Genomic DNA, 20,986 nt, shown 5'->3' on the forward strand with positions numbered 1-20,986 from the left:
TCCACCGTGAATTTTAAAATACTGATAATAACAATTCAATTCCTGAGATGCAAATCACAGTGTGTTACTTTTAAATCAAGTGAATATGAATCACGATGCGTGGTTTGAAATTTCATAAATAGGAATCATGATGCTTGATTTTAATATTCCGTCAGAGCGTTATTTGTGTGTTCTTATATATATAAAATTTCTAGATAATTTTCTTAAGCAAGCATGTAAGACCCGTAAAAATTACTTAAGTAACAATTCAATTCTTTATTCTTTAATTTATACTATCTTTATCTGAATTGATATCGAAAGATTGATATAAAAACCGTGATTTAATCTGTGTCCGATAGGAGTTGTGTCAGATATCTATAATTATACAAATTTATTCATAAACATCTTCCTAAAATAACTTTGTAAGAATATAAGATTTAATAATTGATAATCATTCCTTACACATACCATTTTAAAGTATAATACATCTCTATTGAAATTTAACCTCACACAAATCAGTGTATATAAATAAATAAATAAAAATCCGTAATTGATGAAAATAACTGCATTTCTTAAGAAACAAATCTATGAATAAAAATAAAAAATCACTTCAATCACAACTATTAGCGTAAACAATTATGAAATAAATGCAAAAACAAATCGAATAGTAATAACGAATTATATAGCAACTATAATGGAAACTTACTTGATAGATCACAAGCCAGACTTGAGTTGTTACTTTCAGTCTCGAAAACCACTAACATATATCTATACCACTATGTTACAAATACCACTATACTTAGACACAAACAAACAATGAACACAAAGAACAAACTTATATTTAACATCTCTTATCAAATTACAGAAACCTTAAAAATTAAACCATGTTCTACAAGAAGAAAGAGAATTCTAATTTGTTTTGTGTTCCAGGGTTGTTATAATCCTTGCTTCTCCCTAATTAGTTATTTGAAATTTTCCGAACTAAAGTCGCCAATTCAAAATTCGCCAATTAAAAAATGTTTGAACTAAATGTACGTGAAATTTCTTTGCATCTAGATTTTCTTGATATTAAAAAAAGTTATGAAATGATTTATAATTTTAAAAAATTATTTATTTCAAATGTTCTGAACTAAAGCCGATTAAGAAAGTTTCAACTAAATATTACGTGGAATTTTTGTGCATCTAGAATTTCTTGAAGTGTATGTTAAAAAGTGATTTATCATTTTTAACATACTTCAATAACATTGATTTACAAGTTACGAAATGATTTACTATTTTAAAAAGTACTGACGAAAATCAGAGAAGAAATTTAAAGAGCGAAAAATAACTGGAAAAGGGACAAAAGTCGTATCAGGAGGCACGCACACATCACACCCCGTAACTCCCTATAATATTAACCTATAAATTTAAAACTAGGGCAGACATTAGAGTTTAATGTGACGAACAACTGTACCCGAGGACATTTTTATAGACCCATTAGTGGGCCGAAAATGGGCCAAAAAATGTTTTGTTGACTAACCGGGAGGAGGTGTTTTAAGCTGTATATTCGCGGGCTTGGCATGTGAAGCATGGGTCAGTTGGTAGCTCTGGGGGAAAGTTAGATTTGAAGGCACGGAGGTCCCGGGTTCGACACCCTGCAAGGGTCGACTTTGAACTTTTTTATTTATTTCATATTATATTTTTAATATACCTTTCTACAATTTAACGTGATTCAAGTGTTCTGTATATAGAAATAACTATTTTTCTTTTCTGAAATAGCGAATGATAGATAATAAACGGTTAAATTTTGATAATTTTTATTTATTTATTTATTTTATTTTATGTTATTTTTTAACTTCTTTTTCAATATTTTTAAGTGAATAAAGTGTTCTGTATAAGAAAAAAATTATTATTTTTTTTAAAGAGCGAATAATTACTGAAAAAGGGACAAAACTCGTACCAGGAGGCACGCACACATCACATCCCGTAACTCCCTATAATATTAACCTATAAATTTAAAACTGGGGCAGAAATTAGAGTTTAATGTGACGAACAACTGTACCCGAGGACATTTTTATAGACCCATTAGTGTGCCGAAAATGGCCCAAAATATGTTTTGTTGATTAACCGGGAGGAGGTGTTTTAAGGTGTATATTCGCGGGCCTGGCATGTGAAGCATGGATCAGTTGGTAGCTCTGTGGGCAAGTTAGATTTGAAGGCACGGAGGTCCCGGGTTCGACACCCTGCAAGGGTCGACATTGAATTTCTTTTATTTACTTTATATTATGTTTTTTAATATACTTTTCAACAATTTAACGTGAATCATGTGTTCTGTATATAGAAATAACTATTTTTCTTTTCTGAAATAGCGAATAATAGCTAATAAACGGTTAAATTTTAATAATTTTTATTCATTTATTTATTTTATTTTATGTTATTTTTTAACTTCTTTTTCAATATTTTGAAGTGAATAAAGTGTTCTGTATAAGAAAAAAATTATTATTTTTTTTAAAGAGCGAATAATTACTGAAAAAGGGACAAAACTCGTACCAGGAGGCACGCACACATCACATCCCGTAACTCCCTATAATATTAACCTATAAATTTAAAACTGGGGCAGAAATTAGAGTTTAATGTGACGAACAACTGTACCCGAGGACATTTTTATAGACCCATTAGTGTGCCGAAAATGGCCCAAAATATGTTTTGTTGATTAACCGGGAGGAGGTGTTTTAAGGTGTATATTCGCGGCCCTGGCATGTGAAGCATGGATCAGTTGGTAGCTCTGTGGGCAAGTTAGATTTGAAGGCACGGAGGTCCCGGGTTCGACACCCTGCAAGGGTCGACATTGAATTTCTTTTATTTACTTTATATTATGTTTTTTAATATACTTTTCAACAATTTAACGTGAATCATGTGTTCTGTATATAGAAATAACTATTTTTCTTTTCTGAAATAGCGAATAATAGCTAATAAACGGTTAAATTTTAATAATTTTTATTCATTTATTTATTTTATTTTATGTTATTTTTTAACTTCTTTTTCAATATTTTGAAGTGAATAAAGTGTTCTATATATGAAAAGAATGATGTTTCTTTGTTAAAGAGCGAATAATGGCTGAAAAAGTGACAAAAGTCGTATCAGGAGGCACGCACACATCACACCCCGTAACTCCCTATAATATTAACCTATAAATTTCAAACTCTGCCTAAATTAGAGTTTAATGTAGCAAACAATTGTTACAAAGTAATTTTTATAGACTTATTAGTGGGCCCACAATGGGTTAAAATATGTTTTGTTGGCCAACTGGGAAGAGGTGTTTTAAACTAAATATTCGCGGTTCTGGCATGTGAAGCTTGGAGTAGTTTTTAGCTCTGTGGGCAAGTTAGATTTGTAGTCGCGGAGGCCCTATGTACGAAACCCTGCGAGGGTGGACTTTCAAATCTTTTTAATTTTTTTTAAATATTATTTTTTAAATATTTTTTTCGATATTTTAACGGGAATAATGTGTTCTATATGTAAAAGAACTATTTTTTCTTTGGGAAATAGCGAATAATAGCTAATAAACGATTAAATTTCCGATAATTTTTATTTATTTATTTATTTTATTTCATACTATTTTTTTAACTTCTTTTTCAATATTTTTAAGTGAATAAGGTGTTCTATATTTGAAAAGAATTATTTTTTTTTTGTTATAGAGCGAATAATGGCTGAAAAAGGGACAAAAGTCGTATCAGGAGGCACGCACACATCACACCCCGTAACTCCCTATAATATTAACCTATAAATTTCAAACTCTGCCTAAATTAGAGTTTAATGTAGCAAACAATTGTTACAAAGTAATTTTTATAGACTTATTAGTGGGCCCACAATGGGTTAAAATATGTTTTGTTGGCCAACTGGGAAAAGGTGTTTTAAGCTAAATATTCGCGGGGCTGGCATGTGAAGCTTGGAGTAGTTTTTAGCTCTGTGGGCAAGTTAGATTTGTATTTGCGGAGGCCCTGTGTACGAAACCCTGCGAGGGTGGACTTTCAAATCTTTTTAATTTTTTTAAATATTATTTTTTAAATATATTTTTCGATATTTTAACGGGAATAATGTGTTCTATATGTAAAAGAACTATTTTTTCTTTGGGAAATAGCGAATAATAGCTAATAAACGATTAAATTTCCGATAATTTTTATTTATTTATTTATTTTATTTCATGCTATTTTTTTAACTTCTTTTTCAATATTTTTAAGTGAATAAGGTGTTCTATATATGAAAAGAATGATGTTTCTTTGTTATAGAGCGAATAATGGCTGAAAAAGGGACAAAAGTCGTATCAGGAGGCACGCACACATCGCACCCCGCTACTTCCTATGATATTAACCAATAAATTTCCAACTCGGCCCGAAATTGGAGTTTATGGTTACAAACAATTGTACTAAAGGAATTTTTTATAAACCAATTAATGGGACCTCAATGGGCCAAAATAAGTTTTGTTGACTAACCGGGAGGAGGTGCTTTAAGCTAAATATTCCGCGCGATGTGCCCACTTAAAGCTTGGGGGGGATTTTTACACTAAATAAAACGAATAGTTTGGGGGGGGGATTTAGACGAGAGAATTTTTCTTTTAAGTACATAAATAAAAGAAGCATTGTCATATTATGAGCAAGCAAAGCAAAGTAGCACTATTTAGAACAAGCTAACATGGAAGGGGGAAGTTAGCAAATTTTTTTTTTGGGGGGGGATGAATGCGTCCAAGTGCTTGGGGGGATGGGGACCACTGCCGCATGCTAGTGTACCCAACAAGAGGAAATAATTATAGGCTTAATAAGGGGTAAACAATATGACAATCAAATTTAATGTGTATGTATATACATAATAGAGTGTTTATTATACTACGTTTCACCTTAAGTTGGCACTGCCGGGAAGGGTAGGAAATGTAATAAAAAAGTATATTTTTATTTTTAACGTTATTTTTTTTTCTTATTTAAAATAAATTATTTGTGATACTGAAAAGTGAAATAAGTTCTCTCTATCTCTTTATTACATAAGTATCATTCCTCTATGCTTTGTTTTAAAAAAATTAAAAAAAATTTTTTTTACATCTTATAAAGAAAACTAAATAAAAAGATCATAAATAAATAAATTTCTCATTTAAAAATGAGGAATGGAACGTGTGCGGGGAGACTGTTTCATTTATTGTGAAGAAAGGGAGAACTCTATCCCCTGAGTCATTTTACCACCTGGAGTAAAATTATTCTTCCTGCATTATTCTTTACTGCCATATTCTCAGTTTGGAGAGGAAAACCACCCACGGTTAGCCTAACGTCAAGTAGACTCTAACCAGTGATCTGTTTATCACTGAGGATATTTTTCATCAGCATTGTGGTCGGTGCAAGTCGGATGCGGAATTTGTATTGACCAGTCATCGCTGGGATTCGAACCCGGTTCACCCCATTGGAAGGTGAACGCTCTATCCCTTGAGCCATCACAGCTCTAGGTAAGTGATATTGGTGAACGCCTTATAAAGCCACTCAGCTTCTTGAAGCTGGGTATATACTTTAGCTGCGAGCTGTCTATTTCTTGACCAACTAAACAGAGGTTCGAATCCCAGCGTTGACACCACACTATTTACTTCATTCCTTCAGCACATCAGGGGTTTCTACTGCCTGGCACTTCTCATATACACGGTAAAGTGAAATGCAATAATATTCATACTTACAAAAAATACATTTACACAGACCCAGAACCGAAGCAATCAATCCGGAGCTCTCATATAGCTCCACACGTCACTGTTAGTTGTTTTTTGTTTTGTTTTTTTTTAATAATAACCTATTATCAGTCTTTTAAATTTTTCAGGCTTAACATTAAAAAAGAAAGATTCTCGCGTTTTTAATGCATATTTTATTTAAATACAGATAATTTGTGTCTGGTCGAAATATTTAATTTTCGATTGGATTATGCAACATTAGTTTTTCTTCTGATGTTTAATAATTATGACATACAAATCCTAATACTATCTAAAATTCCTTAAATATCATGGTCCATTTTGTAAAATAAATTTTAAATTAAAATCTAAAACTTAAGAGCGCGCATAAATAAATAGTAAAAATGCTTAGCAGAGTTTAGCTCATTATCCAGGTGCGGAACTGCAGCATCAAAAACTGTTCGGCTCCCCTGATCATTTGCTATGAAAGCATTATCTCATTCTAAAATAACCTGACAATAAATTCCTTTGTTCACCAGATTGTTTATTTAAAATAAATACTTTAGGCTAGGCTTGAATGAACAACGTGAAGGTATCTAAAAAAGAAAATTAATGGCAAAACGTTTTTTAATATATAGAAGATTAGCATTATTTGGTCCTTATCCATGTTTAGCTTTATTTATGATTACATAAAACGTGTCTCATATAAGGCGATTAAAAAAATCATTCACTGAATGATAAACTGAACAATCGTGCGTCTTTTTTACCACGTTTATATAAACTTGCCTTCGTGTATGTCTGTCCGGGTGGAATTTTGTAATCGATTTTAAACTAACTTCCCGACTAGCTACAAACTTCAAATTTAGCACACAGTTCAGAATTGGATGACAATGCATGAAAATGAAGAGAAAAAAGACATGCAAAGTAAAATAAAATTAAAATTTAAAAAATTTTTTTTTTCGAGATTGTCTTTTGTTGTCGATTCCATTATTTCAAATTATTACGTGTCAGGTGAAAAGATTTTTGTTGTCGGAGTATTTTTATTGGCTGAAAAATCACGTGGTAGGATCCAGTTTTTCCTCATTCATTTCCAGATTGTTTTGGTTGTCATCAGCATAAAACTAATGAAAGTCGTAAAGGTATTGCTTTTCTATAAAGATTTTTGTGTCCCTAATTTAAAATAAAAGTTCTATTACTTTAGTAGTGGTCTTGTAGTAGTCTTGACTACTCTTGACTAAGAAAAATAATCTAAATAAAAATATATATTTTTAAAAACTACGTTTTTTGTAGTGAAGAATAATAATTAAAAAATAATAATTTTTTAAAAATATAAAATAAAAATTAAAAAATCATAGTTTAAAATAAAAAAATTCAAAATAAAAAGTAATATTTTTAAAAACCACGTTTTAGTAGTGGGGAATAATAATTAAGAAAAAAATTGAAAAACGAAAAACGTGGGGCGCATGAAATACATAACAGTACATATACACATACATATACACATTTTCTTACATGCACAGCCACATATACATCCACATACATATGCATATACAAAAGCATATTCCACATTCAGATACAATTACAATTACTGATATGCATACACATATTCTCAAGAGCACACATACACACACTAATATAACATTACTGTTATGTATTTCATGCACCCCACGTTTTTCGTTTTTCAATTTTTTTCTTAATTATTATTCTCCACTACTAAAACGTGGTTTTTAAAAATATTACTTTTTATTTTGAATTTTTTTGCACTCAGTTTGGCTTTTAAAATAGTGATTTTGTATTTTGATTTTAGACATTCTTTGAAACTGGCGTAAAGGAGTCTCGTAATATCGGAAATGACAGAAGGCAATTACATTGGCAAACACCACTCTTTTTTTTAATTGATTAAAATACTGTATCAATCATTCATTTTATTTATGAAGATAAAGCAAAGAATCATGTGAAATTTTTAACAAAAAAAATAAGATAAAATTAATTTACATTTTAAATAGTCTTCTAGATCAATTTTAAAATTTTCCAGTTTTCAATTCTTGAATAAAAACGTCAGTAAATTTAAAAAAAATTAACTTTGATATCCAGTTAACGGAGATCTGTCTAAGTGAGATCTCTCTGACAAAAACTTATACTATATATCAGGGCTCGAAAAACCACTCGTCCTCGGCGGTCAAAAATTCCCCGCGGACAACGAATTTCTCGAATCCGACGTCCGCGCGGACGGCCATTTTCCCGTTATACATTTCAATGAGTGGTGATACATTTTAAACTTAAGTGGTGATTCATTTTGTGGTGATTCATTTTAGAAGTGAGTCTAGCGCCTCACTTCTAAAATGACCCTCTAATCTAGAAATACAGCAACATACTGAGCATGGTGGAAATGATGTTTTCTCTGTCTCCCGTACTGCAGCGGTTGAAAAGGACTTTTCAGCAATGAACTTACAAAAAAAAAATAAGCATTACGTACTGGTCTTAAACAAGAAGCGTTAAACGCAATTGTGAACATCTACCTAAATGGAAAACCCCTTTCAGATTTTTGTGCAGAAACCTCTGTAAATCATTGGCTTGATTGTGGAACTGGCAGCCGTCATATTTGATTCATTTAAAAAACGCAGTACCCTCGGATACATTGACATTCCAGATAACTTGACATTTAAATTATTTCATAAAAGAAATAAATTATTTTATAAAAGAAATACTAGGTTCCTATTAGTAACCTAGTATTCCTTTTATTACTGTATAATGCAATCCTAGTAACTACTAATTCACTGTGCAATTTATATAAATGTTTGTAATAAATAAGAGAAAATTATATTTTTATTTATTTAGAAGCGACGGGTTAGTTTCAAAGGAGGACGGGTATATTGTTGGACAAGCTGTCCTCGGGGACGGGTAAAAACGGGACCTTCGGTACTTGGAGCCCTGCTATATATAGGTTCCCTGATATGGAAATATATTGATAAAAACTAACTGCAATCAGAGAGCAACGCAAGAATCAAGCAAGCTGATCATCAGACTCTAAACTAGTAATTTTGTCGCTTTTAACTATCTCCAAATTTGACTGCAGACAAAGAAAAAAATAAAATTAAAATAAAATGTTGTTTACTTACCTTTAATACACTGTGAAAAATTACAGGTCAATGAAAATAGGGAAAAAGATAATAATAAAAATCTGGAGAAAAAAATATATATGATTTACACTATTGTATTGATATATTTTGCATTGGCTATATTTTTACAATATTAGAAAGCACTAAGACCTTTTCGGTACTTAGAAAAATTCTGATGATTTCGGTACTTAGAAAATTTCTGACCTTTTCGGTACTTAGAAAAATTCTGCCGATTTCAGTACTTAGAGAAATTCTGTTGATTTCGGTACTTAGAAAAATTCTGATGATTTCGGTACTTAGAAAAATTCTGTTGATTTTGGTACTTAGAAAATTTCTGACCTTTTCGGTACTTAGAAAATATCTGACGTTTTCGGTACTTAGAAAATTTCTGTCGTTTTCGGTACTTAGAAAAATTCTGATGATTTCGGTACTTAGAAAAATTCTGTTGATTTTGGTACTTAGAAAATTTCTGACCTTTTCGGCACTTAGAAAATATCTGACGTTTTCGGTACTTAGAAAAATTCTGTTGATTTCGGTACTTAGAAAACATTCAGAAATCTTCGGTACTTAGAAAATTTCTGACGTTTTCGGTACTTAGAAAAATTCTTACGATTTCGATACTTATTAAACATTCAGAAGTTTTCGGTACTTAGAAAAATTCTGCCGATTTCGGTACTTAGAAAAATTCTGTTGATTTCGGTACTTAGAAAAATTCAGTCGATTTCGGTACTTAGAAAAATTCTGATGATTTCGGTACTTAGAAAAATTCTGACGATTTCGGTACTTAGAAAAATTCTGACGATTTCGGTACTTAGAAAAATTCCGACGTTTTCGGTACTTAGAAAAATTCTGCCGATTTCAGTACTTAGAAAAATTCTGTTGATTTCGGTACATAGAAAAATTCTGACGATTTCGGTACTTAGAAAAATTCCGACGATTTCGGTACTTAGAAAATTTTGACCATTTCGGTACTTAGAAAAATTCTGATGATTTCGGTACTTAGAAAAATTCTGACGATTTCGGTACTTAGAAAATTTCTGACGATTTCGGTACTTGGAAAATTTCTGACCTTTTCGGTACTTAGAAAATTTCTGACCTTTTCGGTACTTAGAAAAATTCTGCCGATTTCGGTACTTAGAAAATATCTGACGTTTTCGGTACTTAGAAAATTTCTGTCGTTTTCGGTACTTAGAAAAATTCTGATGATTTCGGTACTTAGAAAAATTCTGTTGATTTTGGTACTTGGAAAATTTCTGACCTTTTCGGTACTTAGAAAATATCTGACGTTTTCGGTACTTAGAAAAATTCTGTCGATTTCGGTACTTAGAAAACATTCATAAGTCTTCGGTACTTAGAAAATTTCTGACGTTTTCGGTACTTAGAAAAATTCTTACGATTTCGATACTTATTAAACATTCAGAAGTTTTCGGTACTTAGAAAAATTCTGCCGATTTCGGTACTTAGAAAAATTCTGTTGATTTCGGTACTTAAAAAAATTCAGTCGATTTCGGTACTTAGAAAAATTCTGTTGATTTTGGTACTTAGAAAAATTCTGACCTTTTCGGTACTTAGAAAATATCTGACGTTTTCGGTACTTAGAAAATTTCTGTCGTTTTCGGTACTTAGAAAAATTCTGATGATTTCGGTACTTAGAAAAATTCTGTTGATTTTGGTACTTAGAAAATTTCTGACCTTTTCGGTACTTAGAAAATATCTGACGTTTTCGGTACTTAGAAAAATTCTGTTGATTTTGGTACTTAGAAAACATTCAGAAATCTTCGGTACTTAGAAAATTTCTGACGTTTTCGGTACTTAGAAAAATTCTTACGATTTCGATACTTATTAAACATTCAGAAGTTTTCGGTACTTAGAAAAATTCTGCCGATTTCGGTACTTAGAAAAATTCTGTTGATTTCGGTACTTAGAAAAATTCAGTCGATTTCGGTACTTAGAAAAATTCTGTTGATTTTGGTACTTAGAAAAATTCTGACGATTTCTTTACTTAGAAAAATTCCGACGATTTCGGAACTTAGAAAAATTCTGATGATTTCGGTACTTAGAAAAATTCTGACGATTTCGGTACTTAGAAAAATTCTGATGATTTCGGTACTTAGAAAAATTCTGACGATTTCGGTACTTAGAAAATTTCTGACGATTTCGGTACTTGGAAAATTTCTGACCTTTTCGGTACTTAGAAAATTTCTGACCTTTTCGGTACTTAGAAAAATTCTGCCGATTTCGGTACTTAGAAAATATCTGACGTTTTCGGTACTTAGAAAATTTCTGTCGTTTTCGGTACTTAGAAAAATTCTGATGATTTCGGTACTTAGAAAAATTCTGTTGATTTTGGTACTTAGAAAATTTCTGACCTTTTCGGTACTTAGAAAATATCTGACGTTTTCGGTACTTAGAAAAATTCTGTCGATTTCGGTACTTAGAAAACATTCATAAGTCTTCGGTACTTAGAAAATTTCTGACGTTTTCGGTACTTAGAAAAATTCTTACGATTTCGATACTTATTAAACATTCAGAAGTTTTCGGTACTTAGAAAAATTCTGCCGATTTCGGTACTTAGAAAAATTCTGTTGATTTCGGTACTTAAAAAAATTCAGTCGATTTCGGTACTTAGAAAAATTCTGTTGATTTTGGTACTTAGAAAAATTCTGACCTTTTCGGTACTTAGAAAATATCTGACGTTTTCGGTACTTAGAAAATTTCTGTCGTTTTCGGTACTTAGAAAAATTCTGATGATTTCGGTACTTAGAAAAATTCTGTTGATTTTGGTACTTAGAAAATTTCTGACCTTTTCGGTACTTAGAAAATATCTGACGTTTTCGGTACTTAGAAAAATTCTGTTGATTTTGGTACTTAGAAAACATTCAGAAATCTTCGGTACTTAGAAAATTTCTGACGTTTTCGGTACTTAGAAAAATTCTTACGATTTCGATACTTATTAAACATTCAGAAGATTTCGGTACTTAGAAAAATTCTGCCGATTTCGGTACTTAGAAAAATTCTGTTGATTTCGGTACTTAGAAAAATTCAGTCGATTTCGGTACTTAGAAAAATTCTGTTGATTTTGGTACTTAGAAAAATTCTGACGATTTCTTTACTTAGAAAAATTCCGACGATTTCGGTACTTAGAAAATTCTGACGATTTCGGAACTTAGAAAAATTCTGATGATTTCGGTACTTAGAAAAATTCTGACGATTTCGGTACTTAGAAAATTTCTGACCTTTTCGGTACTTAGAAAATATCTGACGTTTTCGGTACTTAGAAAAATTCTGTTGATTTTGGTACTTAGAAAAATTCTGACCTTTTCGGTACTTAGAAAATATCTGACGTTTTCGGTACTTAGAAAATTTCTGTCGTTTTCGGTACTTAGAAAAATTCTGATGATTTCGGTACTTAGAAAAATTCTGTTGATTTTGGTACTTAGAAAATTTCTGACCTTTTCGGTACTTAGAAAATATCTGACGTTTTCGGTACTTAGAAAAATTCTGTTGATTTTGGTACTTAGAAAACATTCAGAAATCTTCGGTACTTAGAAAATTTCTGACGTTTTCGGTACTTAGAAAAATTCTTACGATTTCGATACTTATTAAACATTCAGAAGTTTTCGGTACTTAGAAAAATTCTGCCGATTTCGGTACTTAGAAAAATTCTGTTGATTTCGGTACTTAGAAAAATTCAGTCGATTTCGGTACTTAGAAAAATTCTGTTGATTTTGGTACTTAGAAAAATTCTGACGATTTCTTTACTTAGAAAAATTCCGACGATTTCGGTACTTAGAAAATTCTGACGATTTCGGAACTTAGAAAAATTCTGATGATTTCGGTACTTAGAAAAATTCTGACGATTTCGGTACTTAGAAAAATTCTGATGATTTCGGTACTTAGAAAAATTCTGACGATTTCGGTACTTAGAAAATTTCTGACGATTTCGGTACTTGGAAAATTTCTGACCTTTTCGGTACTTAGAAAATTTCTGACCTTTTCGGTACTTAGAAAAATTCTGCCGATTTCGGTACTTAGAAAATATCTGACGTTTTCGGTACTTAGAAAATTTCTGTCGTTTTCGGTACTTAGAAAAATTCTGATGATTTCGGTACTTAGAAAAATTCTGTTGATTTTGGTACTTAGAAAATTTCTGACCTTTTCGGTACTTAGAAAATATCTGACGTTTTCGGTACTTAGAAAAATTCTGTCGATTTCGGTACTTAGAAAACATTCATAAGTCTTCGGTACTTAGAAAATTTCTGACGTTTTCGGTACTTAGAAAAATTCTTACGATTTCGATACTTATTAAACATTCAGAAGTTTTCGGTACTTAGAAAAATTCTGCCGATTTCGGTACTTAGAAAAATTCTGTTGATTTCGGTACTTAAAAAAATTCAGTCGATTTCGGTACTTAGAAAAATTCTGTTGATTTTGGTACTTAGAAAAATTCTGACCTTTTCGGTACTTAGAAAATATCTGACGTTTTCGGTACTTAGAAAATTTCTGTCGTTTTCGGTACTTAGAAAAATTCTGATGATTTCGGTACTTAGAAAAATTCTGTTGATTTTGGTACTTAGAAAATTTCTGACCTTTTCGGTACTTAGAAAATATCTGACGTTTTCGGTACTTAGAAAAATTCTGTTGATTTTGGTACTTAGAAAACATTCAGAAATCTTCGGTACTTAGAAAATTTCTGACGTTTTCGGTACTTAGAAAAATTCTTACGATTTCGATACTTATTAAACATTCAGAAGATTTCGGTACTTAGAAAAATTCTGCCGATTTCGGTACTTAGAAAAATTCTGTTGATTTCGGTACTTAGAAAAATTCAGTCGATTTCGGTACTTAGAAAAATTCTGTTGATTTTGGTACTTAGAAAAATTCTGACGATTTCAGTACTTAGAAAAATTCTGTTGATTTCGGTACATAGAAAAATTCTGACGATTTCGGTACTTAGAAAAATTCCGACGATTTCGGTACTTAGAAAATTTTGACCATTTCGGTACTTAGAAAAATTCTGATGATTTCGGTACTTAGAAAAATTCTGACGATTTCGGTACTTAGAAAATTTCTGACGATTTCGGTACTTGGAAAATTTCTGACCTTTTCGGTACTTAGAAAATTTCTGACCTTTTCGGTACTTAGAAAAATTCTGCCGATTTCGGTACTTAGAAAATATCTGACGTTTTCGGTACTTAGAAAATTTCTGTCGTTTTCGGTACTTAGAAAAATTCTGATGATTTCGGTACTTAGAAAAATTCTGTTGATTTTGGTACTTAGAAAATTTCTGACCTTTTCGGTACTTAGAAAATATCTGACGTTTTCGGTACTTAGAAAAATTCTGTCGATTTCGGTACTTAGAAAACATTCATAAGTCTTCGGTACTTAGAAAATTTCTGACGTTTTCGGTACTTAGAAAAATTCTTACGATTTCGATACTTATTAAACATTCAGAAGTTTTCGGTACTTAGAAAAATTCTGCCGATTTCGGTACTTAGAAAAATTCTGTTGATTTCGGTACTTAAAAAAATTCAGTCGATTTCGGTACTTAGAAAATTCTGTTGATTTTGGTACTTAGAAAAATTCTGACCTTTTCGGTACTTAGAAAATATCTGACGTTTTCGGTACTTAGAAAATTTCTGTCGTTTTCGGTACTTAGAAAAATTCTGATGATTTCGGTACTTAGAAAAATTCTGTTGATTTTGGTACTTAGAAAATTTCTGACCTTTTCGGTACTTAGAAAATATCTGACGTTTTCGGTACTTAGAAAAATTCTGTTGATTTTGGTACTTAGAAAACATTCAGAAATCTTCGGTACTTAGAAAATTTCTGACGTTTTCGGTACTTAGAAAAATTCTTACGATTTCGATACTTATTAAACATTCAGAAGTTTTCGGTACTTAGAAAAATTCTGCCGATTTCGGTACTTAGAAAAATTCTGTTGATTTCGGTACTTAGAAAAATTCAGTCGATTTCGGTACTTAGAAAAATTCTGTTGATTTTGGTACTTAGAAAAATTCTGACGATTTCTTTACTTAGAAAAATTCCGACGATTTCGGAACTTAGAAAAATTCTGATGATTTCGGTACTTAGAAAAATTCTGACGATTTCGGTACTTAGAAAAATTCTGATGATTTCGGTACTTAGAAAAATTCTGACGATTTCGGTACTTAGAAAATTTCTGACGATTTCGGTACTTGGAAAATTTCTGACCTTTTCGGTACTTAGAAAATTTCTGACCTTTTCGGTACTTAGAAAAATTCTGCCGATTTCGGTACTTAGAAAATATCTGACGTTTTCGGTACTTAGAAAATTCTGTCGTTTTCGGTACTTAGAAAAATTCTGATGATTTCGGTACTTAGAAAAATTCTGTTGATTTTGGTACTTAGAAAATTTCTGACCTTTCGGTACTTAGAAAATATCTGACGTTTTCGGTACTTAGAAAAATTCTGTCGATTTCGGTACTTAGAAAACATTCATAAGTCTTCGGTACTTAGAAAATTTCTGACGTTTTCGGTACTTAGAAAAATTCTTACGATTTCGATACTTATTAAACATTCAGAAGTTTTCGGTACTTAGAAAAATTCTGCCGATTTCGGTACTTAGAAAAATTCTGTTGATTTCGGTACTTAAAAAAATTCAGTCGATTTCGGTACTTAGAAAAATTCTGTTGATTTTGGTACTTAGAAAAATTCTGACCTTTTCGGTACTTAGAAAATATCTGACGTTTTCGGTACTTAGAAAATTTCTGTCGTTTTCGGTACTTAGAAAAATTCTGATGATTTCGGTACTTAGAAAAATTCTGTTGATTTTGGTACTTAGAAAATTTCTGACCTTTTCGGTACTTAGAAAATATCTGACGTTTTCGGTACTTAGAAAATTCTGTTGATTTTGGTACTTAGAAAACATTCAGAAATCTTCGGTACTTAGAAAATTTCTGACGTTTTCGGTACTTAGAAAAATTCTTACGATTTCGATACTTATTAAACATTCAGAAGATTTCGGTACTTAGAAAAATTCTGCCGATTTCGGTACTTAGAAAAATTCTGTTGATTTCGGTACTTAGAAAAATTCAGTCGATTTCGGTACTTAGAAAAATTCTGTTGATTTTGGTACTTAGAAAAATTCTGACGATTTCTTTACTTAGAAAAATTCCGACGATTTCGGTACTTAGAAAATTCTGACGATTTCGGAACTTAGAAAAATTCTGATGATTTCGGTACTTAGAAAAATTCTGACGATTTCGGTACTTAGAAAATTTCTGACCTTTTCGGTACTTAGAAAATATCTGACGTTTTCGGTACTTAGAAAAATTCTGTTGATTTTGGTACTTAGAAAAATTCTGACCTTTTCGGTACTTAGAAAATATCTGACGTTTTCGGTACTTAGAAAATTTCTGTCGTTTTCGGTACTTAGAAAAATTCTGATGATTTCGGTACTTAGAAAAATTCTGTTGATTTTGGTACTTAGAAAATTTCTGACCTTTTCGGTACTTAGAAAATATCTGACGTTTTCGGTACTTAGAAAAATTCTGTTGATTTTGGTACTTAGAAAACATTCAGAAATCTTCGGTACTTAGAAAATTTCTGACGTTTTCGGTACTTAGAAAAATCTTACGATTTCGATACTTATTAAACATTCAGAAGATTTCGGTACTTAGAAAAATTCTGCCGATTTCGGTACTTAGAAAATTCTGTTGATTTCGGTACTTAGAAAAATTCAGTCGATTTCGGTACTTAGAAAAATTCTGTTGATTTTGGTACTTAGAAAAATTCTGACGATTTCTTTACTTAGAAAAATTCCGACGATTTCGGTACTTAGAAAATTCTGACGATTTCGGAACTTAGAAAAATTCTGATGATTTCGGTACTTAGAAAAATTCTGACGATTTCGGTACTTAGAAAAATTCTGACGATTTCGGTACTTAGAAAAATTCCGACGTTTTCGGTACTTAGAAAAATTCTGCCGATTTCAGTACTTAGAAAAATTCTGTTGATTTCGGTACATAGAAAAATTCTGACGATTTCGGTACTTAGAAAAATTCCGACGATTTCGGTACTTAGAAAATTTTGACCATTTCGGTACTTAGAAAATTCTGATGATTTCGGTACTTAGAAAAATTCTGACGATTTCGGTACTTAGAAAATTTCTGACGATTTCGTTACTTGGAAAATTTCTGACCTTTTCGGTACTTAGAAAATTTCTGACCTTTTCGGTACTTAGAAAATATCTGACGTTTTCGGTACTTAGAAAAATTCTGTCGATTTCGGTACTTAGAAAACATTCATAAGTCTTCGGTACTTAGAAAATTTCTGACGTTTTCGGTACTTAGAAAAATTCTTACGATTTCGATACTTATTAAACATTCAGAAGTTTTCGGTACTTAGAAAAATTCTGCCGATTTCGGTACTTAGAAAAATTCTGTTGATTTCGGTACTTAAAAAAATTCAGTCGATTTCGGTACTTAGAAAAATTCTGTTGATTTTGGTACTTAGAAAAATTCTGACCTTTTCGGTACTTAGAAAATATCTGACGTTTTCGGTACTTAGAAAATTTCTGTCGTTTTCGGTACTTAGAAAAATTCTGATGATTTCGGTACTTAGAAAAATTCTGTTGATTTTGGTACTTAGAAAATTTCTGACCTTTTCGGTACTTAGAAAATATCTGACGTTTTCGGTACTTAGAAAAATTCTGTTGATTTTGGTACTTAGAAAACATTCAGAAATCTTCGGTACTTAGAAAATTTCTGACGTTTTCGGTACTTAGAAAAATTCTTACGATTTCGATACTTATTAAACATTCAGAAGTTTTCGGTACTTAGAAAAATTCTGCCGATTTCGGTACTTAGAAAAATTCTGTTGATTTCGGTACTTAGAAAAATTCAGTCGATTTCGGTACTTAGAAAAATTCTGTTGATTTTGGTACTTAGAAAAATTCTGACGATTTCTTTACTTAGAAAAATTCCGACGATTTCGGTACTTAGAAAATTCTGACGATTTCGGAACTTAGAAAAATTCTGATGATTTCGGTACTTAGAAAAATTCTGACGATTTCGGTACTTAGAAAAATTCTGATGATTTCGGTACTTAGAAAAATTCTGACGATTTCGGTACTTAGAAAATTTCTGACGATTTCGGTACTTGGAAAATTTCTGACCTTTTCGGTACTTAGAAAATTTCTGACCTTTTCGGTACTTAGAAAAATTCTGCCGATTTCGGTACTTAGAAAATATCTGACGTTTTCGGTACTTAGAAAATTTCTGTCGTTTTCGGTACTTAGAAAAATTCTGATGATTTCGGTACTTAGAAAAATTCTGTTGATTTTGGTACTTAGAAAATTTCTGACCTTTTCGGTACTTAGAAAATATCTGACGTTTTCGGTACTTAGAAAAATTCTGTCGATTTCGGTACTTAGAAAACATTCATAAGTCTTCGGTACTTAGAAAATTTCTGACGTTTTCGGTACTTAGAAAAATTCTTACGATTTCGATACTTATTAAACATTCAGAAGTTTTCGGTACTTAGAAAAATTCTGCCGATTTCGGTACTTAGAAAAATTCTGTTGATTTCGGTACTTAAAAAAATTCAGTCGATTTCGGTACTTAGAAAAATTCTGTTGATTTTGGTACTTAGAAAAATTCTGACCTTTTCGGTACTTAGAAAATATCTGACGTTTTCGGTACTTAGAAAATTTCTGTCGTTTTCGGTACTTAGAAAAATTCTGATGATTTCGGTACTTAGAAAAATTCTGTTGATTTTGGTACTTAGAAAATTTCTGACCTTTTCGGTACTTAGAAAATATCTGACGTTTTCGGTACTTAGAAAAATTCTGTTGATTTTGGTACTTAGAAAACATTCAGAAATCTTCGGTACTTAGAAAATTTCTGACGTTTTCGGTACTTAGAAAAATTCTTACGATTTCGATACTTATTAAACATTCAGAAGATTTCGGTACTTAGAAAAATTCTGCCGATTTCGGTACTTAGAAAAATTCTGTTGATTTCGGTACTTAGAAAAATTCAGTCGATTTCGGTACTTAGAAAAATTCTGTTGATTTTGGTACTTAGAAAAATTCTGACGATTTCTTTACTTAGAAAAATTCCGACGATTTCGGTACTTAGAAAATTCTGACGATTTCGGAACTTAGAAAAATTCTGATGATTTCGGTACTTAGAAAAATTCTGACGATTTCGGTACTTAGAAAAATTCTGACGATTTCGGTACTTAGAAAAATTCCGACGTTTTCGGTACTTAGAAAAATTCTGCCGATTTCAGTACTTAGAAAAATTCTGTTGATTTCGGTACATAGAAAAATTCTGACGATTTCGGTACTTAGAAAAATTCCGACGATTTCGGTACTTAGAAAATTTTGACCATTTCGGTACTTAGAAAAATTCTGATGATTTCGGTACTTAGAAAAATTCTGACGATTTCGGTACTTAGAAAATTTCTGACGATTTCGTTACTTGGAAAATTTCTGACCTTTTCGGTACTTAGAAAATTTCTGACCTTTTCGGTACTTAGAAAAATTCTGCCGATTTCGGTACTTAGAAAATATCTGACGTTTTCGGTACTTAGAAAATTTCTGTCGTTTTCGGTACTTAGAAAAATTCTGATGATTTCGGTACTTAGAAAAATTCTGTTGATTTTGGTACTTAGAAAATTTCTGACCTTTTCGGTACTTAGAAAATATCTGACGTTTTCGGTACTTAGAAAAATTCTGTCGATTTCGGTACTTAGAAAACATTCATAAGTTTTCGGTACTTAGAAAAATTCTGCCGATTTCGGTACTTAGAAAAATTCTGTTGATTTCGGTACTTAAAAAAATTCAGTCGATTTCGGTACTTAGAAAAATTCTGTTGATTTTGGTACTTAGAAAAATTCTGACGATTTCTTTACTTAGAAAAATTCCGACGATTTCGGTACTTAGAAAATTCTGACGATTTCGGTACTTAGAAAATTTTGACGATTTCGGTACTTGGAAAATTTCTGATCTTTTCGGTACTTGGAAAATTTCTGACCTTTTCGGTACTTAGAAAAATTCTGACGACTTCGGTACTTAGAAAACATTCAGAAGTTTTCGATACTTAGAAAATTTCTGACGTTTTCGGTACTTAGAAAAATTCTGACTATTTCGGTACTTAGAAAAATTCCGACGATTTCGGTACTTAGAAAATTCTGACGATTTCGGAACTTAGAAAAATTCTGATGATTTCGGTACTTAGAAAACTTCTGACGATTTCGGTACTTAGAAAACTTCTGACGATTTTGGTACTTAGAAAAATTCCGACGATTTCGGTACTTAGAAAATTTTGACGATTTCGGTACTTAGAAAAATTCTGACGATTTCGGTACTTAGAAAACATTCGGAAGTTATCGATACTTAGAAAATTTCTGACGTTTTCGGTACTTACAAAACATTCTGAAGTTATCGATACTTAGAAAATTTCTTACTTTTTCGGTACTTAGAAAAATTCTGCCGATTTCGGTACTTAGAAAAATTCTAATGATTTCGGTACTTAGAAAATTTCTGACCTTTTCGGTACTTGGAAAATTTTGACGATTTCGGTACTTAGAAAAATTCTTACGATTTCGATACTTATTAAACATTCAGAAGTTTTCGGTACTTAGAAAAATTCTGCCGATTTCGGTACTTAGAAAAATTCTGTTGATTTCGGTACTTAGAAAAATTCAGTCGATTTCGGTACTTAGAAAAATTCTGTTGATTTTGGTACTTAGAAAAATTCTGACGATTTCTTTACTTAGAAAAATTCCGACGATTTCTTTACTTAGAAAATTCTGACGATTTCGGAACTTAGAAAAATTCTGATGATTTCGGTACTTAGAAAAATTCTGACGATTTCGGTACTTAGAAAAATTCTGATGATTTCGGTACTTAGAAAAATTCTGACGATTTCGGTACTTAGAAAATTTCTGACGATTTCGGTACTTGGAAAATTTCTGACCTTTTCGGTACTTAGAAAATTTCTGACCTTTTCGGTACTTAAATAAATTCTGCCGATTTCGGTACTTAGAAAATATCTGACGTTTTCGGTACTTAGAAAATTTCTGTCGTTTTCGGTACTTAGAAAAATTCTGATGATTTCGGTACTTAGAAAAATTCTGTTGATTTTGGTACTTAGAAAATTTCTGACCTTTTCGGTACTTAGAAAATATCTGACGTTTTCGGTACTTAGAAAAATTCTGTCGATTTC

Source organism: Parasteatoda tepidariorum, unplaced genomic scaffold (assembly GCF_982258835.1).
Source record: "Parasteatoda tepidariorum strain Cologne lab strain unplaced genomic scaffold, Ptep-v5.0 scaffold_64, whole genome shotgun sequence".
NCBI classification, from domain to species: domain Eukaryota; kingdom Metazoa; phylum Arthropoda; class Arachnida; order Araneae; family Theridiidae; genus Parasteatoda; species Parasteatoda tepidariorum.